The 23,884-nt window shown below is 45.8% G+C and overlaps 1 protein-coding gene across 3 annotated transcripts in view; it reads left to right on the top strand.

Moving 5' to 3' along the window:
• PTPRA (protein tyrosine phosphatase receptor type A) overlaps positions 1–23,884 on the top strand; it is a 163,189-nt gene that overhangs the window by 80,093 nt on the left and 59,212 nt on the right. The window lies entirely within an intron of this gene.

The following is a 23,884-nucleotide window of genomic DNA, read 5'->3' as shown; positions in this document are numbered from 1 at the left end:
GTGTGCTGCTAGGAGACCTTGGGTTTTTGGTGGGCTGCTAGGAGACCTTGGGTTTTTGGTGGGCTGCTAGGAGACCTTGGGTTTTTGGTGGGCTGCTAGGAGACCTTGGGTTTTTGGTGGGCTGCTAGGAGACCTTGGGTTTTTGGTGGGCTGCTAGGAGACCTTGGGTTTTTGGTGGGCTGCTAGGAGACCATGGGTTTTTGGTGGGCTGCTAGGAGACCATGGGTTTTTGGTGCGCTCCTAGGAGACGTTAGGTTAGGTGTTTGTTACGTTGCTAGGAGAGGTTAGCTTGAGCTTTCGGTACATTGCTAGGAGAGGGTAGGTTGGCATTTTGGTACACTGCTAGGAGATATTAGTTTTGGGTTTTTGATGTGCTGCTAGGAGACGGTAGGCTGAGTTTTGATGCGCTGCTAGAAGATGTTGGGTTTTTGATGGGCTGCTAGGAGACCTTGGGTTTTTGGTGGGCTGCTAGGAGACCATCGGTTTTTGGTGGGCTGCTAGGAGACCATGGGTTTTTGGTGGGCTGCTAGGAGACATTGGGTTATTGGTGTGCTCTAGGAGACCTTGGGTTTTTGATGGGCTGCTTAGGAGACCTTGGGTTTTTGATGGGCTGCTTTGGAGAGCTTGGGTTTTTGATGGGCTGCTAGGAGACCTTGGGTTTTTGGTGGGCTGCTAGGAGACCTTGGGTTTTTGGTGGGCTGCTAGGAGACCTTGGGTTTTTGGTGGGCTGCTAGGAGACCTTGGGTTTTTGGTGGGCTGCTAGGAGACCTTGGGTTTTTGGTGGGCTGCTAGGAGACCTTGGGTTTTTGATGGGCTGCTAGGAGACCTTGGGTTTTTGGTGGGCTGCTAGGAGACCTTGGGTTTTTGGTGGGCTGCTAGGAGACCTTGGGTTTTTGATGGGCTGCTAGGAGACCTTGGGTTTTTGGTGGGCTGCTAGGAGACCTTGGGTTTTTGATGGGCTGCTAGAAGACCTTGGGTTTTTGATGGGCTGCTAGGAGACCTTGGGTTTTTGGTGGGCTGCTAGGAGACCTTGGGTTTTTGGTGGGCTGCTAGAAGACCTTGGGTTTTTGATGGGCTGCTAGGAGACCTTGGGTTTTTGGTGGGCTGCTAGGAGACTTTAAGTTGGGTATTTGGTAAGCTGATTAGAGATGTTGTGTTTTTGGTACGTTGCTAGGAGACGTTGGGTTGGGTTTTTTGGACGATGTAATGTTCTTAAGGTTTAAGGTTTACCACTAACAATAATCTGGCAGGATGAATGAAGATAGCAGAGTTCAGCCCTATAGACAAAAATATCGAGAGGCAGCATGCGTGGGCCACCAGGTCTCTCCATACAATTCCCCCCTTAGCAAGGAAGAACCTGCAGCGATCAGACATTTATCACCGATGTACCAAGAACGCACTGCGAGCTTTAATATACTTTCTAAATGGAAAAGATTGTTATTTGTAGGTCTTACAACCCGTTTTTCTCACCTTCATGAAGTATTAATGGTAGGGTTAAGCAGAAAGATTGTAAGGATCCTGGTCCAGTGGCCGTGCCTGTAGTCCATGGATGCTGGCCAAAAGTCCTGTGAACCTCCTCCTGCTTCGTCCAGGGCCCGGCAAACCTCCTCCTGCCTGCCAGGATCCCCAGTGGGTTTTTTTTTTCCCCCTCGAGGATCCTAGTCCGTTGGCCACCTCGACCTGAGTCTGGTGAACCTCCTCCTGCCTGCCAGGATCTCCAGTGTTTTTTTTTTTCTGAGGATCCTAGAATGGTGGCCACCTTGGCCAGAGCCTGGCTAACCTCCTCCTGCCTACCAGGATCCCTGGTATTTCTTTGCAGGATGCTTGTCCGGTGGCCAATTTTGCCAGAGCCCAGCAAACCTTCTCCTGCCTGTCATGATCCCCAGTGTTTTTAAACCAGATCATATTCTGGTAAACACCTCGTCCAGAGCCCAGTGAACCTTCTCCTGCCTGCCAGGATCCCCAGAGTTTGTTTGTAGGATGCTTGTCCGGTGGTCACTTTGGCCAGAGCCCGGCAAACCTCTTCCTGCCTGCCAGGATCCCCAGTGTTTTCAGCAGGTTCCTAGTCTGGTGGCCACTTTGGCCAGAGCCTGGCGAACCTCCTCCTGCCTGCCAGGATCCTCAATGTTTTTTTTCCGAGGATCCTAGTCTGGTGGCCACCTTGGCCAGAGCCTGGCAAACCTCCCCCTGCCTGCCAGAATCTCCAGTGCTTCTTTGCAGGATCCTAGTCCTGTGGCCATCTCAGGCAGAGCCCGAAGAACCACCTCTTGACTGCCAAAGATCCCTAAGGGATTTTTTGCAGGATCCTTGTATAGTTTCCGCCAAGTCTACTACTGATTAGTGGGCCCGGTGCAACGTCATTCGTACATCACACCCCAATGATGACATTGTGACTGGACTCCTAATCAGAAAAGGAGCTGATGATGTCGGCAGATACAAGGACATTCACAGGGCTCAGGTTCAGCAACCCTGGACTATCAACAGTCACTGGACTCAAGTCGTGCACATCTTTTTGCTCAATTCTAATGTATATTGAGGACCACTGAGAATGATATTGAGGTTATGTCTATGTGGGGAGGAGGTGGGGTGTCATTTCTTTGGATTGTCCATAAGGAACAGTAATGGCCGATGTCATGAAGGGAAGTGATGTTTTTTAGCTTTGGGCCCACTGGGAAGGGTTATAGTCTTCCATTGCCCTATCATGATGGTGTCATCCATATTGAGTTATAAGGAGTCAATTTGTACCAGTCGTGAATGATTATGACTCAGATACTTCGGGGTTTTTTTAATGCCTGATGGCCAATGACTAAGCGTATTGCTTTTCTCGCAAGCATTGGGTCATTTTAAGGTCCAACTTCCCTCCATTTGGAATCAGTTTGTTTCTATTGCACCAATTTATGATTTTCCAGCTTGCTAATGTTTGTGCTGCACCCTTGCTCTCGTGACTTGTAATATAATCTCTCACACATACTTTTATAAGGAGCTATGGGTTGTGTTAGCACTTCTGTACATATGGAATGTGTATTGTTGCTCCTTTTGGGGCCAGAATTACTGTAATGGCCAATGTTGGGCTAGAAGGTGCGTGGACTATTGTATAATGTGCACTCAGCTTTCACTTGCATCACTTGATAGGAATGTGTGTTCTTGGGTGTATGTTGACCCCATGGCGGTTCCCTCAGAGGCTTCGTATAAATCATGAAACATATTGACATTCCCAGTACATTTAAAGTTTTCTATCTGTTTGTACTTGAACAGGTTTGCAGGATGAGAAAACATGGCATCCTTCTTTATAAAGGGGAGGTCGAAGGACTTCATAGCCTTTCCGTAGGGCAGGTCATCAATGTGAGATTGGTGGGGATTCATCACCCGTCGTCCCCAACAATCTGCTGTTATTGCCTTTTTCAACCAATGACAACATTCACTTTTTTGTACGTGTGATGTGGTTTTCAATAAAAGCAATCTTAGCGACATTTCCTAGAAATGCTTATTTTATACACAAAAATAAAAATCTTAAAATCTATATTAAGTTCATTAAGCCTCCACTGAGCCGTAACTGCACCCTTGGGAAGGTCATGCAGCCCGATTTGCGTCTTCTCCTCTTATGGCGAGGCCCTCAGCGTTACTTTTCTCCCTTGTGTCAGTCTTCACTGCTTTCTGGCTTTCAGGTCGTGAAGCAGGAGGCTCAGGATGGGCAGGGCTGCAGTATGTGGGGCCTGTCTGTTCCATTCAGCCCATGTATGTGACACGTGTGCACGCCCTGTGCTGATCCTGTGGATTGATGAATGCCCTTCAGCTGTTTTATTTTCCTGCTACGTCTTTGTTCCCCTCATTTATATTCCTGTCGTGCTGCGTCCTTCGCTGCGCTCTCTGGAGTGTGTCGGAGCCATGTTAGCGCTCCTCAGCCGTACGCCTCCGACCAGACTCGCATTCTTGGACGCTCCCGCGCTCAATCTGAGGAGACGTCTATCACATTTATTTCTTCTTTTTTATTGTTTGCATCCTTGATTGAAAGTTTCTATATTAGAGGAATATAGAGGCAGTTTTAAAAGATTATAGGGGGTTGCATTTTTTATTTATTTATTTATTTATTTTTTGCAGCCAAAACCTGCTCTCCTGGCAGTAAAAAAAAAAGCTGTTTACAAAAAGGAGGTTTTGCTGCTTTTTATGTACTTTTGGGGTTTTTTTTTTGTTGCCCCCTTTTTTTGTTGCCCCTTTTTTGTTGCCCCCTTTTTTGTTGCCCCCTTTTTTGTTGCCCCCTTTTTTGTTGCCCCTTTTTTGTTGCCCCCTTTTTTGTTGCCCCCTTTTTTGTTGCCCCCTTTTTAGTTGCCCCTTTTAGTTGCCCCCTTTTTAGTTGCCCCCTTTTTAGTTGCCCCTTTTTAGTTGCCCCTTTTTAGTTGCCCCTTTTGTGTTGCCCCTTTTGTGTTGCCCCTTTTGTGTTGCCCCTTTTGTGTTGCCCCTTTTGTGTTGCCCCTTTTGTGTTGCCCCTTTTGTGTTGCCCCTTTTGTGTTGCCCCTTTTGTGTTGCCCCTTTTGTGTTGCCCCTTTTGTGTTGCCCCTTTTGTGTTGCCCCTTTTCCCTTCGTCCCTCCTTTTTTCCCTTCGTCCCTCCTTTTTTCCCTTCGTCCCTCCTTTTTTCCCTTCGTCCCTCCTTTTTTCCCTTCGTCCCTCCTTTTTTCCCTTCGTCCCTCCTTTTTTCCCTTCGTCCCTCCTTTTTTCCCTTCGTCCCTCCTTTTTTCCCTTCGTCCCTCCTTTTTTCCCTTCGTCCCTCCTTTTTTCCCTTCGTCCCTCCTTTTTTCCCTTCGTCCCTCCTTTTTTCCCTTCGTCCCTCCTTTTTTCCCTTCGTCCCTCCTTTTTTCCCTTCGTCCCTCCTTTTTTCCCTTCGTCCCTCCTTTTTTCCCTTCGTCCCTCCTTTTTTCCCTTCGTCCCTCCTTTTTTCCCTTCGTCCCTCCTTTTTTCCCTTCGTCCCTCCTTTTTCCCCTTCGTCCCTCCTTTTTCCCCTTCGTCCCTCCTTTTTCCCCTTCGTCCCTCCTTTTTTCCCTTCGTCCCTCCTTTTTTCCCTTCGTCCCTCCTTTTTTCCCTTCGACCCTCCTTTTTTCCCTTCGACCCTCCTTTTTTCCCTTCGACCCTCCTTTTTTCCCTTCGTCCCTCCTTTTTTCCCTTCGTCCCTCCTTTTTTCCCTTCGTCCCTCCTTTTTTCCCTTCGTCCCTCCTTTTTTTCCCCTTCGCCCCTCCTTTTTTTCCCCTTCGCCCCTCCTTTTTTCCCCTTCGCCCCTCCTTTTTTTCCCCTTCGCCCCTCCTTTTTTTCCCCTTCGCCCCTCCTTTTTTCCCCCCTCGTCCCTCCTTTTTTTTCCCCCTCGTCCCTCCTTTTTTTTTCCCCCTCGTCCCTCCTTTTTTTTTTCCCCCTCGTCCCTCCTTTTTTTTCCCCCCTCGTCCCTTCTTTCTTTTTTCCCCTCGTCCCTCCTTTTTTTCCCCTCGACGCCCCCCCCCTTGTTTGTTTGGTACCTTTTTTTTTCCAAGGCTCCGTTTTTGCCGTGTCGTTTGTTTGTCTCCAGTACATGTTAAATAAAGTTGGTTTCATTCTCCTAAAAAACAGCAAAAACGCTGATAGAATTGGCAGCCGTTTTCCATTTGTCAGGAAAGAATAAAGCAGATGTGTGCAGGAGATTTCTGGAGTCTCATCGCTTTTGCTGGTGTAAAAAGCAGCTTTTCATTTGCAGAAAACTCATGAGATAAAAACGCTGCTAAAATGCAACGTGTGAACGTGGCCGAATTATGGTTTTGGGTTTTTTTTATTTTTGCTTTGGTAATTATTTTCGTTTTTGGGCTTCAGTTTTCTTCCCCCATTCTTTTATATTTAACAAAATATTAAAGGAAGGAGTTTTACACTAAATATCCACAACACATCTGTTAAAATAAAGATGATTTTGTGCACTTGCTAATGTGTCAAAACAGAGGAGTAAGTGTTTAGATGAAGGATGCTACAGCAGGAAAACTAGTGACAGGAGGAACAGCATAAGGGATGTGTGACAGGAGGAGCAACATAAGGGATGTGTGACAGGAGGAGCAACATAAGGGATGTATGACAGCGGGAAAAAATGACACGAGGAGCAACATAAGGGATGTGTGACAGCAGAAAGACTAGTGACAGGTGGAGCAAAATAAGGGATGTATGACAGCGGGAAGACTAGTGACAGGAGGAGCAGCATAAGGGATGTGTGACAGGAGGAAGACTAGTGACAGGAGGAGCAATATAAGGGATGTGTGACAGCAGGAAGACTAGTGACAGGAGCAGCAGCATGAGGGATGTGTGACAGCAGGAAGACTAGTGACAGGAGCAGCAGCATAAGGGATGTGTGACAGCGGGAAGACTAGTGACAGGAGGAGCAGCATAAGGGATGTGTGACAGCGGGAAGACTAGTGACAGGAGGAGCAAAATAAGGGATGTGTTACAGCAGGAAAACTAGTGACAGGAGGAACAGCATAAGGGATGTGTGACAGGAGGAGCAATATAAGGGATGTGCGACAGGAGGAAGACTAGTAACCGGAGGAGCAACATAAGGAATGTGTGACAGTAGGAAGAATAGTGACAGGTGGAGCAACATAAGGGATGTGTGACAGTAGGAAGACTAGTGACAGGAGGAGCAACATAAGGGATGTATGACAGCGGGAAAAAATGACACGAGGAGCAACATAAGGGATGTGTGACAGCAGAAAGACTAGTGACAGGTGGAGCAAAATAAGGGATGTATGACAGCGGGAAGACTAGTGACAGGAGGAGTAACATAAGGGATGTGTTACAGCAGGAAGACTAGTGACAGGAGGAGCAACATAAAGGATGTGTGACAGCAGGAAGACTAGTGCCAGGAGGAGCAACATAAAGGATGTGTGACAGCAGGAAGACTAGTGCCAGGAGGAGCAATATAAGGGATGTGTGACAGCAGGAAGACTGGTGACAGGAGCAGCAGCATAAGGGATGTGTGACAGCGGGAAGACTAGTGACAGGAGGAGCAATATAAGGGATGTGTGACAGCGGGAAGACTAGTGCCAGGAGGAGCAACATAAGGGATGTGTGACAGCGGGAAGACTAGTGCCAGGAGGAGCAACATAAGGGATGTGTGACAACGGGAAGACTAGTGACAGGAGGAGCAACATAAGGGATATGTTACAGCAGGAAGACTAGTGACAGGAGGAGCAAAATAAGGGATGTGTTACAGCGGGAAGACTAGTGACAGGAGGAGCAACATAAGGGATGTGTTACAGCGGGAAGACTAGTGACAGGAGGAGCAACATAAGGGATGTGTGACAGCGGGAAGACTAGTGACAGGAGCAACAGCATAAGGGATGTGTGACAGCGGGAAGACTAGTGACAGGAGGAGCAACATAAGGGATGTGTGACAGCGGGAAGACTAGTGACAGGAGCAGCAGCATAAGGGATGTGTGACAGCGGGAAGACTTTTGCCAGGAGAAGCAACATAAGGGATGTGTGACAACGGGAAGACTAGTGACAGGAGGAGCAACATAAGGAATGTGTGACAGGAGGAAGACTAGTGACAGGAGGAGCAACATAAGGGATGTGTGACAGTGGGAAGACTAGTGACAGGAGGAGCAACATAAGGGATGTATGACAGCGGGAAAAAATGACACGAGGAGCAACATAAGGGATGTGTGACAGCAGAAAGACTAGTGACAGGTGGAGCAAAATAAGGGATGTATGACAGCGGGAAGACTAGTGACAGGAGGAGCAACATAAGGGATGTATGACAGCAGGAAGACTAGTGACAGGAGGAGCAGCATAAGGGATGTGTGACAGCGGGAAGACTAGTGACAGGAGGAGCAATATAAGGGATGTGTGACAGCAGGAAGACTAGTGACAGGAGGAGCAATATAAGGGATGTATGACAGTGGGAAGACTAGTGACAGGAGGAGCAACATAAGGGATGTGTTACAGCGGGAAGACTAGTGACAGGAGCAGCAGCATAAGGGATGTGTGACAGCGGGAAGACTAATGACAGGAGGAGCAATATAAGGGATGTGTGACAGCGGGAAGACTAGTGACAGGAGCAGCAGCATAAGGGATGTGTGACAGCGGGAAGACTAGTGACAGGAGGAGCAACATAAGGGATTTGTGACAGTGGGAAGACTAGTGACAGGAGAGCAATATAAGGGATGTGTGACAGCGGGAAGACTAGTGACAGGAGGAGCAACATAAGGGATTTGTGACAGCGGAAAGACTAGTGACAGGAGGAGCAACATAAGGGATGTGTGACAGCAGGAAGACTAGTGACAGGAGAGCAATATAAGGGATGTGTATCAGCAGGTTAACTAGTGACAGGAGGAGCAGTATAAAATGATTTTCCTTCCTTTTGTTATTTGTTAATTTCCAGCACTCCAATGATGGGTTGTTCTATAGGAAACAATCATACTTGCTGACTGTTTCAGAATCACAGTATGGGGGGTGGGCGGTGGAGCTGTGGGGTGAGGTGCCTCCGCACAGTTATATGGAAACGTCCCAATATCATAGGAGTATATTCCAGTCTGCATATATGCTTTCACTAAACGGGAATAATTTTTAGACAAGTGAATGTAGTTGTCCAGTCGCGCATTGCCCTAATAGCGATGGCCGATCTCATATCTGTGGGGTCACAGGTCACACATGATCCAACAACCCTGTCCGACCACAAGTCGCATCATTGCTATATTTTGTGACTCCTCCAAAAGAAAACGCTTCAGTCTGCCCCAAAGAAATCAGAGACGACTAAACTTCAGTTTTTTCCGTTTTAAAATAGTATCAGGTTTTTGTTTTTATTGTTCTCCCTCCGCTCCCCGGAGTATCCTGTTTTTTGTCTTTTTAAAATCCGCCATACGGTTCCAGAGATATCGGCCGTTCTATTTAGTGCTCATTTTAGCCAAGAGGGCAGAGCAGACTAAAGACACACCCCCAGAGAAGCCCGTGAGCCACACCTCTTTGGAAAAGAGCCTAAAAAATATCCCCAAATAAAAAGGCCTGTATCTCTGGATCCGTATGGCGGATTTAAAAAAATCAAAAAACTGCGTACTCGAGGGAGCAGTGGGAATAAAATTAAAGCAAAAACTGTCTGCTTCTGTCCTGATGACGGGTCCCCTTGAAGAGGTGATTAGATCTGGACGGCCTCGCGGTTGATTAGATTTGTCGGCCGGCGGAGTGTTCTGCATTGTGTCGTGTCTCCTCTTGATCTCTCCCTAATATTATCCCCTTAGTTGATGGGATTTGCGCGTTTGATCCGTCTGACCTCCAGCCACCGCCGCTTCTTTTCTGCTTATCCTTTCGCTGTCTCGCGCTGGGAAGATTAGGTTTACGGTTCGGGGGGAATTTTCATCTTAAGCCGTATTCTTAGTGACATCTGAAGGAGCGGCAGCGTCTGCGTTGATTGCTTATTGCGGCCATATGGAGGGAGGACGCCGCGCCGGATCGTGGCCGGACTGAGGATCTCTGGACTTCTCGTGCTGCGTATAATCCTCGATTGCTCTACTTTTTTGTTTGCTCTTATTTGGAAGACAATTTTTTTTTCTTCTACAGTAGAAAGAATGGCATGGTTTTCAGAAGCAGCACCGCTCCGGTGATCCATACAGTCACATGACTCTGCAGCCAGTCAGTGGCCCTGGTGGTCCGGTGACTTTATGGAAGGTAAGACGTCACTTACAGTGGTTTTATCACTTCCGGTTGGATAATGTTGTCCATTCATCACCTGAGACCCTGCAACCGATTGGGGACCTAGGTGGTCCGCGGAGAGTATGGACCCCATCATTGGCGGACACCACCGGGGGCTGCACTGATTGAGCAGAGGGGGAATGGAAAGATAACTTATTTTACAACTATCACTTCCCTATGGGCTAATTTAGGAAAGTGCTGTGAGGCCCCTCGCCTTCCAGCCGGTCACGTTGCCCCTGGGTAGAGCCCCTCTAGATTGGCACAAATACCATTTTATAAAGCGCTGCCCTCAGTCGAGAGAATTACATAAGAGCTGGGCGGGGGGATGCGGGGGACAATGGTAATAACCAGACCACCAGGAATTAAACCGATCCAATACCCTAGACCACTAGGGAAGGTAATATTAATTTCCCTTATTGTACTCTAGACCACCAGGGAGCAAAAACGTTTTCCCATATAGTGTGTGTGCCCCCTACAGGAGCTGTTACTACATCGATAGGCACTAATATGGAGTCACCCCCACAGATTGTGTAGGCGTCTGTGGGGATTCTTGAGCATTTGTGAGGTGACACTGATGTTGGGGAGAGGCCGTTGTCACAATCTCCATTATTGGATGAGGCTCGGGGTCTGTGCGGCCTCATGTTCTCCCCCATCCATGTATGTGTGGACCTTGTGCACTGGCAACAGTCATGGGGAACAGAACAGGGTCTTCTCCAAACTAGCTGGAAAGTAAAAGTGTCCACAATGTCCTAAGATTTCCCTTCACTTCAATTAAGAGGCCGCAGCCGCCCCCTGATAACAGCCCAGAGCGTCCTCCTCCTCCACCATCTGTACAGGGGGCACAGGGCAGTCAGGGGGTAACGTCCTCCATCACCAAATCCAGACTCCTCCATCAGAGGCAGATAGAGCAGTGTGATCCGTCCCTGCACAGAACACGTCTCCTCCAGAGTCCAGTGGTGGCGGCTTTACACCGCTCCATCCGACGCTCGGCAGTGTGCGTGGTGATACTACTCGGTAGGGTGATGTGACCAGATGTCACACCTCGGGAGGGGGTGGGGGGGTAAGGGGGCAATCAGGCCGTATGTTTTTCCCAGTAATGGTGCTCGCTCTGGTCGCGGCCTTCTGCTCTTGCAGTCACGGTGCTCGCTCTGGTCACAGTCCTTCTCTTGCAGTCACGGTGCTCGCTCTGGTCACAGTCCTTGTCTTGCAGTCACGGTGCTCGCTCTGGTCACAGTCCTTCTCTCCCAGTCACGGTGCTCGCTCTGGTCACAGTCCTTCTCTTGCAGTCACGGTGCTCGCTCTGGTCACAGTCCTTCTCTCCCAGTCACGGTGCTCGCTCTGGTCACAGTCCTTCTCTCCCAGTGACGGTGCTCGCTCTGGTCACAGTCCTTCTCTCCCAGTCACGGTCTTCGCTCTGGTCACAGTCCTTCTCTTGCAGTCACGGTGCTCGCTCTGGTCACAGTCCTTCTCTCGTAGTCACGGTCTTCGCTCTGGTCACAGTCCTTCTCTCCCAGTCACGGTGCTCGCTCTGGTCACAGTCCTTCTCTTGCAGTCACGGTCTTCGCTCTGGTCACAGTCCTTCTCTCCCAGTCACGGTGCTCGCTCTGGTCACAGTCCTTCTCTTGCAGTCACGGTGCTCGCTCTGGTCACAGTCCTTCTCTCACAGTCACGGTGCTCGCTCTGGTCACAGTCCTTCTCTTGCAGTCACGGTCTTCGCTCTGGTTACAGTCCTTCTCTCCCAGTCACGGTGCTCGCTCTGGTCACAGTCCTTCTCTCCCAGTCACGGTCTTCGCTCTGGTCACAGTCCTTCTCTCCCAGTCACGGTGCTCGCTCTGGCCACGGTCCTTCTTCTCTCCCAGTCACGGTGTTCTCTCTGGTCACAGTCCTTCTCTCCCAGTCACTGTGCTCGCTCTGGCCACGGTCCTTCTTCTCTCCCAGTCACGGTGCTTGCTCTGGCCACGGTCCTTCTTTTCCAGTCACGGTGCTTGCTCTGGCCACGGTCCTTCTTTTCCAGTCACGGTGCTTGCTCTGGCCACGGTCCTTCTTTTCCAGTCACGGTGCTCGCTCTGGTCACAGTCCTTCTTCTCTCCTAGTCACGGTGCTCGCTCTGGTCACAGTCCTTCTCTCCCAGTCACGGTGCTCGCTCTGGTCACAGTCCTTCTTCTCTTGCAGTCACGGTGCTCGGTCTGGTCACAGTCCTTCTTTTCTCCCAGTCACGGTGCTTGCTCTGGCCACGGTCCTTCTTCTCTCCCAGTCACGGTGCTTGCTCTGGCCACGGTCCTTCTTTTCTCCCAGTCACGGTGCTCGCTCTGGTCACAGTCCTTCTTCTCTCCCAGTCACAGTGCTTGCTCTGGCCACGGTCCTTCTTTTCCAGTCACGGTGCTCGCTCTGGTCACAGTCCTTCTCTCCCAGTCACGGTGCTCGCTCTGGTCACAGTCCTTCTTCTCTTGCAGTCACGGTGCTCGCTCTGGTCACAGTCCTTCTTCTCTCCCAGTCACGGTGCTTGCTCTGGCCACGGTCCTTCTTTTCCAGTCACGGTGCTTGCTCTGGCCACGGTCCTTCTTTTCCAGTCACGGTGCTCGCTCTGGTCACAGTCCTTCTTCTCTCCTAGTCACGGTGCTCGCTCTGGTCAGTCCTTCTCTCCCAGTCACGGTGCTCGCTCTGGTCACAGTCCTTCTTCTCTTGCAGTCACGGTGCTCGCTCTGGTCACAGTCCTTCTTTTCTCCCAGTCACGGTGCTTGCTCTGGCCACGGTCCTTCTTTTCTCCCAGTCACGGTGCTCGCTCTGGTCACGGTCCTTCTTCTCTCCCAGTCACGGTGCTTGCTCTGGCCACGGTCCTTCTTTTCCAGTCACGGTGCTCGCTCTGGTCACAGTCCTTCTTCTCTCCCAGTCACGGTGCTCGCTCTGGTCACAGTCCTTCTTCTCTTGCAGTCACGGTGCTCGCTCTGGTCACAGTCCTTCTTCTCTTGCAGTCACGGTGCTCGCTCTGGTCACAGTCCTTCTTCTCTCCCAGTCACGGTGCTCGCTCTGGCCACGGTCCTTCTTCTCTCCCAGTCACGGTGCTCGCTCTGGTCACAGTCCTTCTTCTCTTGCAGTCACGGTGCTCGCTCTGGTCACAGTCCTTCTTCTCTCCTAGTCACGGTGCTCGCTCTGGTCACAGTCCTTCTTCTCTCCCAGTCACGGTGCTCGCTCTGGTCACAGTCCTTCTTCTCTCCCAGTCACGGTGCTCGCTCTGGTCACAGTCCTTCTTCTCTTGCAGTCACGGTGCTCGCTCTGGTCACAGTCCTTCTTCTCTTGCAGTCACGGTGCTCGCTCTGGTCACAGTCCTTCTTTTCAAGTCATGGTGCTTGGGGTCCTTCATCCTTAATGGCTTCCTCTCACTTGGCTTCATTACTCCTGTTCTTTCTCGCCCACCTCCGGTCACGGTGACCATCACCATGGCAACTGTAGTAAGTTTCCTGATGCCGGTAATGACAGGGTGATGGCTGCACACAGCGCAGGATGGAGGCAGCATGTACGACTCGCTTTCTCATATCCCCCGCACTTCCGGTCCCCCCTCCAGCTCATCGGCAGCAATGTTTATCATGTTTGTATTTTTCTGCATCTGCCGCCATTCGAAGCTGGGACCGATCGTGACGCAGACATTGTTTTTATTTTTTATTTTTTTTACTATTTTACTATAGTTTGTCCCCATCATTTTCACTAGTATGATTGTGTTCTCTTATTTATTTTGTTTAGCTGTTTTCGCACTAATTTATATTAATAAGAACAACAATATTATTTAATTGTTATTATAAATAATATTATTTTTATTATTATTTTTAATATTTTTATTATTATTATTTTATTTTTTTATTTTATTTTTTGTTTTTATTATACAGATTTACATCCAGGCTAATTTATGATTCTTAGTTTTAGACTATCCTTACGTTGTTTGTAGCATACATTTGATGTCCTTCTGGCACACATCAGACTTGTGTCCCTTTTGTCCATAAAAGTCTATCTACAAACACCATTTTTCACCCATCCACAGAATAGTCTGTCTGGGATCGGTGGGACCCGCAGCAGTCCAAGAAAAGGGCACTGAGGGGTTACTTTTAGATTTGGAGCATTGATCACACCTACGCAATGCACACTACGTGAAATTCATTGTCTATGGGACTGTAGCAGGCAATATAGTACAGCAGTCCCATAGACAATGAATGGAGCAGCAGCCGTACCTGCGCAATGCACCATTGTCTAAGGGACTGCCAAGGATAACCAAGCACCGCATTCCCATAGACATTGAATGAAGCAGTGGCCGCACCTACGCAGTGCACACCACAGCACCATTCAGTGTCTATAGAACTACGGTGCTCTGGTATCTCTTGCAGTCCTGTAGACAATGAATAGTGCAATGTCTGCACATGCGCAGTGCACGCCACCATTCCATTCATTATCTATGGAACTGCCTGGCGATAACTCAGTAGAGTAGTTCCATAGACAATGAATGGAGCAATGGTGTGCACTGCGCAAGCACGGCCATTGTTCCATTTATTTTCTATTGGACTGCTGTACTCTGTTATCCCCGGCAGCCCCCATGGACTATGAATGGCACTGTGGTGTGTACTGTACAGATTTAGATGTTGCTATTTTCATCGTCTGTGATTTTGCTGTACTCCGTTATTCACGGTGGGGTGCATAATGCAAGTGGAACTGCTGCTCCATTCATTGTCTATGGGACTTCTGTACTTGGTTATCCCTGGCAGTCCTATATACAGTGAGTGGCGTGGTGGTGTGCACTGCTCAAGTGCTGACATTGCTCCATTCATCATCTATGGGACTGCTGTAGTCTATAATCCTCAGTAGTCTCATAGACAATAAATAGCACAGTGGTGTGCACTGCGTAGACGCAGCCATGGCTTCCTTAATTATCTATGGGACTGCTGTACTGTTATCCCCAACATTACCTAGACAAGGAATGGCGCGGTTGTGTGTATGGCGCATGCGTAACCTTTGCACCATTCATTGTCTATGGAACTGCTGTACTCAATTATCTGCGGTGGGGTGCACTGCACAGTTGCAGCCGTTGCTCCATGCATTGTGTATGGGACTGCTGTACTTCATTATCCGCGGTAGCGTGGCCATTGCTCTATTGTCTATGGGACTGCTGTACTCTGCTTTCTGCAGTGGGGTGCCCTGCGCAGGCTTAGCCGTTGCACCATTCATTGTCTATGGTACTGCTGTATTGGGTTATTGCCGAAGGATGCACTGTGAAGGCGCGGTTGTTACTTAATTCATTATCTATAGAACTGCTGTGTTCTGTTATCCAAGGTTGCATGCTTTGCACAGGCGCAGGCATTGCTCCATTCATTGTCTTTATGACTGCGGTACGCAGTTATCCACAGTTGGGTGCCCTGTGCAGGTGTATCCTTTGCTACATTCATTGTCTATAAGACTGCTGTACAGTTATCTGCAGTGGTGTGTCCTGCACAGGTGTAGCCTTTGCTCCATTCATTGTCTATGGGACTGCTGTACTGTTATCTGCAGTGGTATGCCCTGCGCAGGTGTAGCCTTTGCTCCGTTCATTGTCTATGCGACTGCAGAACTGTTATCTGCAGTGGTGTGCCCTGCGCAGGTGTAGCCTTTGCTCCATTCATTGTCTATGGGGCTGCTATATTATATTCAGTGAGGGTGCCCTGCGCAGGCGTAGCCTTTCCTCCATTCATTGTCTATGAAACTGCTGTACTGTTATCTGCAGTGGTGGACCCTGCACAGGTGTAGCCTTTGCTCCATTCATTGTCTATGGGACTGCTGTACTGTTATCTGCAGTGGTGTGCCCTGCGCAGGTGTAGCCTTTGCTCCATTCATTGTCTATGGGACTGCTGTACTGTTATCTGCAGTGGTGTGCCCTGTGCAGGTGTAGCCTTTGCTCCATTCATTGTCTATGGGACTGCTGTACTGTTATCTGCAGTGGTGTGCCCTGCGCAGGCGTAGCCTTTCCTCCATTCATTGTCTATGAAACTGCTGTACTGTTATCTGCAGTGGTGGACCTTGCACAGGTGTAGCCTTTGCTCTATTCATTGTCTATAGGACTGCTGTACTGTTATCTGCAGTGGTGTGCCCTGCGCAGGGGTAGCCTTTGCTCCGTTCATTGTCTATAGGACTGCTGTACTGTTATCTGCAGTGGTGTGCCCTGCGCAGGGGTAGCCTTTGCTCCGTTCATTGTCTATAGGACTGCTGTACTGTTATCTGCAGTTGTGTGCCCTGCGCAGGGGTAGCCTTTGCTCCGTTCATTGTCTATAGGACTGATGTACTGTTATCTGCAGTGGTGTGCCCTGCGCAGGTGTAGCCTTTGCTCCGTTCATTGTCTATAGGACTGCAGTACTCCTTTATCCACGGGGGGTGCCTTGCGCCTCTGTGGCCGTTGCGGAGCCCTGTTCTCTATATCAGTGGGGGGTCCCAGTCTTGCACAGACCCTTACTGCATCTCTCTACAATCTCCAGCATGTACTGGTCACAGTACGTCCCCTATAGAAGCACCGGGGTCATAATATCCCCATGGGCAGAGTGCATGTAACTATGTGCCGTACAAGTATTCCTCTGTGCCTCCTCCGACCCCTCTGTCACTACGTACCTGCTTTCCCTTGTGGCCATTAATGCTGCGCTGCAGAGCCGTGCAGGGGTTAATGGGTCAGTGCGCTCCTATCGTTTCCTGCAGGTTAATTCTCGGCTATAAGGCTTTGTTATGGGGTTTTTTTTCGGTCTGGCTTTGTCAGTTTCCATGGTGACCGATCCTACGCACCAATCCGGCTGTGTACAAAATACCAAGAGCTTCTTACCAGACGCAGACATGGACGACGGCGAAAAACCAACATCGGAAGCGCGGCCAAATACCTTCAAAAAAGATGACAAGAAAATCCCAAAACATTGAGACCCTGCTGAAGATAAGCCGACCCTGATCCGATCGTGGACATTTCATTTTCTCTTTAGCGTGTGACATTAATTCCATCTGTCAAATCTGAGCTCCTCCAAAAATTGAAGTGACCCTCTGCCTGGATGTTTGAACCCACACCCCGGTCTCAAGTCTTTTGCAGCCTTTAACATGTTTCCTTCAAGAATTGCCCTGTATTTAGCTCCATCCATCTTTCATCACCTCTGACCTGCTTCGCTGCCCCTGCTGAAGAAAAGCCTCCCCACAGCAGGATGCTGCCTCCACCATGTGTGACTGTGGGGAGGGTGTTTTCAGGGTGATGTGCAGTTCTAGATTCACACCACACACAATTTAGCATTTTGAGCAGAACACCTACCTCATGCGCACTGTGTCCCCTATGGGACGTCTTACGTCCCTATTTAAAAATATATCTTATTTCCACTGTTCATAAAGGTCAGATTTGTTGAGTAAACAATAGTGTTCTCTTCCAGTGACTATGGGCCTCTTGGCTGCTTCTCTGATTAGTGCTCTCGTCTTGGGATGTCGGCTTAGGAGGACAGCAATATCTTGGGAGGTTTGAAGTTGTTCCATACTCCTTCCATTTTTGGTTGACATATTCAGAGCTTGGGCTACTTTTTTTTTCTATAACCTAACCCTGCTTCACACTTGTCCACAACTTTATTCCTGACCTTTCTGGTGTGTTCTTCGGTTTTCATGATGCTGTGTAATCCATAATCTCATACTGCCCCTATGTACAAGAATATAACTACTATAATACTGCCCCTATGTACAAGAGTATAACTACTATAATACTGCCCCTATGTACAAGAATATAACTACTATAATACTGTCCCTATGTACAAGAGTATAACTACTATAATACTGCCCCTATGTACAAGAGTATAACTACTATAATACTGCCCCTATGTACAAGAGTATAACTACTATAATACTGCCCCTATGTACAAGAATATAACTACTATAATACTGCCCCTATGTACAAGAATATCACTATTATAATACTGCCCCTATATACAAGAATATAACTACTATAATACTGCCCCTATGTACAAGAATATAACTACTATAATACTGCCCCCTATGTACAAGAATATAACTACTATAATACTGCCCTCTATGTACAAGAATATAACTACTATAATACTGCCTCCTATGTACAAGAATATAACTACTATAATACTGCCCCTATGTACAAGAGTATAACTACTATAATACTGCCCCTATGTACAAGAATATAACTACTATAATACTGCCCCTATGTACAAGAATATCACTATTATAATACTGCCCCTATATACAAGAATATAACTAATATAATACTGCCCCCTATGTACAAGAATATAACTACTATAATACTGCCCCTTTGTACAAGAATATAACTACTATAATACTGCCCCCTATGTACAAGAATATAACTACTATAATACTGCCCCTATGTACAAGAATATAACTGCTATAATACTGCCCCTTTGTACAAGAATATAACTGCTATAATACTGCCCCTTTGTACAAGAATATAACTACTATAATACTGCCCCTATGTACAAGAATATAACTACTATAATACTGCCCCTTTGTACAAGAATATAACTACTATAATACTGCCCCCTATGTACAAGAATATAACTACTATAATACTGCCTCCTATGTACAAGAATATAACTACTATAATACTGCCCCTATGTACAAGAATATAACTACTATAATACTGCCCCTATATACAAGAATATAACTACTATAATACTGCCCCTATGTACAAGAATATAACCACTATAATACTGCCCCCTATGTACAAGAATATAACTACTATAATACTGCCCCTATGTACAAGAATATAACTGCTATAATACTGCCCCTTTGTACAAGAATATAACTACTATAATACTGCCCCTATGTACAAGAATATAACTACTATAATACTGCCCCTTTGTACAAGAATATAACTACTATAATACTGCCCCCTATGTACAAGAATATAACTACTATAATACTGCCCTCTATGTACAAGAATATAACTACTATAATACTGCCTCCTATGTACAAGAATATAACTACTATAATACTGGTCCCTATGTACAAGAATATAACTACTATAATACTGCTCCTATGTACAAGAATATAACTACTATAATACTGCCCCCTATGTACAAGAATATAACTACTATAATACTGCCCCCTGTGTACAGTAATATATCTACTATAATACTGCTCCTGTAGGTAGGGCGCCAGTGATTAGGAGGTGCTATTTTGGTTTGTGACTGGCGCAGAGTGATGAATCTCTATGGTAAGAATATACCTGAATAGAATCTAGGACATTTCCAGTAAGGATCTTTCATCTCTATATTGAGGGTAATTAAGGACAATTATCCGCCCGGCGTGTCCTCATAACGAGCATCTTCTAGGTGAACCTTTCTCGAGGTTATTTTGGCTGGAGTCCCAGCTTTGCCCCCTGTACCAAGGACGTTCCTGCCGAATATAATTATTACATTGTTACAGTGAGAAATTGAGAAGTCTCTAATTAAAATGGTCCTGACGGAAGCCGTTATTGAAGGTGGCCATTCTTTAGAGACTACTCCATCCATCATGCTGTGGATCACTCATTATGATTGAATCCAACAACCCTAGACACTTTCTAGATGAAGATGAACTAGTCCCGTTGTTCCAGCTTGCTTTCGCTTCCAGGTAACATGTCATTGAATAACTCAACTACTTCTGATCATTTTTAGGCGCCCTAGACTCCACCATTGTGTGGAGTCTTGAGTTATCTCCTTTTTAGGCCAAAGTAGAGGTGCCTCATGAGGGTGGACCTCAGAGAAGATAGGCATGAGATCACGATCAATAATATTATTATGGTTCCTCTTTAAGGAGCACTGGTTGAGTTGAGGGCACCTAAAAATAATCTAAAGTGGTTAATGTCTTCTACGACACGTAATCTGGAAGTCAAAGTAAGTTAGATGTTTGGTTCTAGTGATTCCGGTGAAGGCATAGCCATAAAGCATCCATGAATCATCTACGGTTGTTACAATCATTCAATGAGCTTCAACCTGAAGATGGCTCTTGAGGTCATACCATAATCTAGGACTAGGTCTGCACTTAACCACCAGATCCATCTTCTTCTTGATGACGGGTCATGGACGATTGCAACAACCCTAGATAATTTCAAAATGAAGATCTCCAAGTATTCACCTGGGTCATTACAGCAAAGATCCAACTTGCCTGGATTTCTAGAAGATGTATCCTGGAGGACTTCAATCACTCACATGATTTTTAGGTGCTGTGGACTCCATCCGCATCCGCATTCCTTAGAGCGTAACCATAACAATTTTATTGGTTGTGAACTCATGCCTACCTTCTCTGATGTTCACCATCTTAAGCAACCTCTTTTAAATTCTCTGATGTTCACCATCCTAAAGAACCTATTACCTTCTCTAATGTTCACTATTCTAAGGAACCTCTATTTTTACCTTCTCTAATGTTCACCCTCTTAAGGAACTTAATATTTATACCTTCTCTGTTGTTATCATCTTAAGGAACCTCCAATTACTACCTTCTCTGATGTTCACCATCCTAAGGTTCCTCTATTCTTACCTTCTCTAATGTTCAACATCCTAAAGAACCACTATTTTTACTTTCTCTGATGTTCACCATCTTAAGGAACCACTTTTATTTTCTCTGATGTTCACCATGCTAAGGAACCTCTATTCTTAACTTCTCTGAAGTTCACCATCCTAAAAAAACCCTCTATTTTTACCTTGTCTGATGTTCACCCTCTTAAGGAACTTCTAGTTATACCTTCTCTGTTGTTTACCATCTTAAGGAACCTCAATTTCTACCTCCTCTGATGTTCATCATCCTAAAGAACCTCTAAATTATTGTTCTCTAGTGTTCACCATCCTAAAGAACCTCTTACCTTCTCTGATGTTCACTTTCCTAAGGAACCACTATTTTTACCTTTTCTGTTGTTTACTATCCTGAGGAACCTCAATTTCTACCTTCTAATATTAACCATCCTAAGGAACTTATATAATTTTACTTTTATGATGTCCGCAATCTTAAGGAACCTCTATTCTTACTTTCTCTGATGTTCACCATATTATGGAACCTCAATTTTTTACCTTTTTTGATGTTCACTTTCTTAAAGAACCTCTTTTGCCTTCTCTGATGTACACCCTCTTAAGGAACCTCTTTTACCTTCTTTGGCGTTCACCATCTTAAGCAACCTCTAATTTTACCTTCTCTGGTGTTCACCATCTTAAGGAACCTCTAATTTTACCTTCTTTGGCGTTCACCATCTTAAGGAACCTCTATTTTTCCCTTCTCTGGTGTTCACCATCCTAAGGAGCCTCTAATTTTACCTTCTCTGGTTTTCACCATCTTAAGGAACCTCTATTTTTCCCTTCTCTGGTGTTCACCATCCTAAGGAACCTCTACTTTTACCTTCTCTGGTGTTCACCATCTTAAGCAACCTCTAATTTTACCTTCTCTGGTGTTCACCATCTTAAGGAACCTCTATTTTTCCCTTCTCTGGTGTTCACCATCCTAAGGAACCTCTACTTTTACCTTCTCTGGTTTTCACCATCTTAAGGAACCTCTATTTTTCCCTTCTCTGGTGTTCACCATCCTAAGGAACCTCTATTTTTACCTTCTCTGGTGTTCACCATCCTAAGGAACCTCTAATTTTACCTTCTCTGGTGTTCACCATCTTAAGGAACCTCTACTTTTACCTTCTCTGGTGTTCACCATCCTAAGGAACCTCTCTATTTTGGTCTAATTTTTTTTCTGTAAGAATGCAACAGTTCTTCTATATGAGGAGAAAATTCAGGACTCTAAAGAAATCCATAGAAGTCCAGGGCACCTAAAAAACTTTAGAAATGTTTATTGTCATCTACGACATGTCAACGAGAAGTCCAGGCAAGGAGGATCTCCTAGTACTAGTGATCCAGGTGAAGACATGGCCACCTTCAAGAAGTAATCTGTCTATTTTTGTTGTCTATACCCACCCAAAATTCAAAAAATTCCTCCCAAAATCTAAAAAATATCTAGAAGACCCTTCAGGCATCCAGAATTCTGTCCAGATGTCTTGGTGTCTACAAGAAGCAGACATCTCTTTCCTTAATCTTACCTCCTACCTCACAGATAAGTCTGATTATTTAGTTTTTGTCATGGTCTTTGTCCTTTTCCTAATCCTCTTGGTGGGGAAGATCATCGGAGTAATGACTCCATGGATTTCCTAATATTAGTCACAATGAGCGTCCATGATGCCACCACCCCCTGCCGCCCCGGGGGATAAATCTTTAGGATGTCTTCTTAATTAAAAATACATTAAATCTCCGTAAATCCTGTTGTACGTCGCTATTAGATGTCGGATTACTTGTTAGCTGCCTTTACAGGATTACGAGGCATCGGATTTAACCCAATTTTTCATTTTTTTGAAGACTTTCGAGCGAAAAACACATTTGAGCGAGGTTGAGCTGCAGTACCAGCTCTGACCACAAGCATAAGTGGCGCTGTTCCTAGGGGAAAAGGTAAAAATGCCAACCCCTTTTTAATTCGCACTTGATAATTTGACCCCGACCACGTGCTTCTCTCTTGATCTGCAATTCTTGGTATTTCCTTTTTAAAAAGTACATTTTTGGAGGTTTTTTCCCCGTCAAAGATGTCTATAAAGGGCCGAGCAGGGAGCTGCTTCCACTGATTACACTATCGTGGATTCTCGGCCGGACGACACCAGCAGATATGTTTATAGGGTGTGATGGATGTGAGCAGGGTGTGGATCAGCCGCTGCGAGGGATCGCAATCTGTAATGAGGATCATTGTGACGTAACGCTGCAACGGCAGCCAGAAACCCCTGCCAATAGCAACAGGCTGCGCAGAGGAAGACGGCGAAACATTCTGTTCCCAAAGAAAGCGCCGCTACACCACACCAGCGTAAAACCGAGCGTTATATTTATACTGTAATCTATTGTTATAATTCAGTGTATTTACTAGTCTGGTCTCCTAGAATAGTGACCTAATATGAGGAAAAGGAAACCTCTGCTCATAACTACAAGAATATCACTACTATAATACTGCCCCCTATGTGCAAGAATATACTATAATACTGCCCTGTACACAAGAATATAACTACTATAATACTGCCTCCTATGTGCAAGAAAGTAATATAATACTGCCCCCTAGGTACAAGAGTATAACTACTATAATACTGCCTCCTATGTACAAGAAAGTAATATAATACTGCCCCCTAGATACAAGAGTATAACTACTATAATACTGCCTCCTATGTACAAGAAAGTAATATAATACTGCCCCCTAGATACAAGAGTATAACTACTATAATACTGCTCCTATGTACAAGAATATAACTAATATAATACTGCCCCTATGTACAAGAATATATCTACTATAATACTACTCCTATGTACAAGAATAGAACTACTATAATACTGCCCCCTATGTACAAGAATATAACTACTATAATACTGCCCCTATGTACAAGAATATAACTACTATAATACTGCCCCTATGTACAAGAATATAACTACTATAATACTGCCCCTATGTACAAGAATATAACTACTATAATACTGCCCCTATGTACAAGAATATAACTACTATAATACTGCCCCTATGTACAAGAATATAACTACTATAATACTGCCCCTATGTACAAGAATAGAACTACTATAATACTGCCCCCTATGTACAAGAATATAACTACTATAATACTGCCCCTATGTACAAGAATATAACTACTATAATACTGCCCCTATGTACAAGAATATAACTACTATAATACTGCCCCTATGTACAAGAATAGAACTACTATAATACTGCCCCCTATGTACAAGAATATAACTACTATAATACTGCCCCTATGTACAGGAATATAACTACTATAATACTGCCCCTATGTACAAGAATATAACTACTATAATACTACTCCTATGTACAAGAATATAACTACTATAATACTGCCCCCTATGTACAAGAATATAACTACTATAATACTGCTCCTATGTACAAGAATATAACTACTATAATACTGCTCCTATATGTGCAATAATATAACTACTATAATACTGCCCCTATGTACAAGAATATAACTACTATAATACTGCCCCTATGTACAAGAATATAACTACTATAATACTGCCCCTATGTACAAGAATATAACTACTATAATACTGCCCCTATGTACAGGAATATAACTACTATAATACTGACCCCTATGTACAAGAATATAACTACTATAATACTGCTCCTATG

Source organism: Anomaloglossus baeobatrachus, chromosome 1 (genome assembly GCF_048569485.1).
Source record: "Anomaloglossus baeobatrachus isolate aAnoBae1 chromosome 1, aAnoBae1.hap1, whole genome shotgun sequence".
Lineage (NCBI taxonomy): Eukaryota > Metazoa > Chordata > Amphibia > Anura > Aromobatidae > Anomaloglossus > Anomaloglossus baeobatrachus.
The sequence above is the reverse complement of the archived record's forward strand: the minus strand, read 5'-3'. Positions and strand labels throughout refer to the sequence as shown.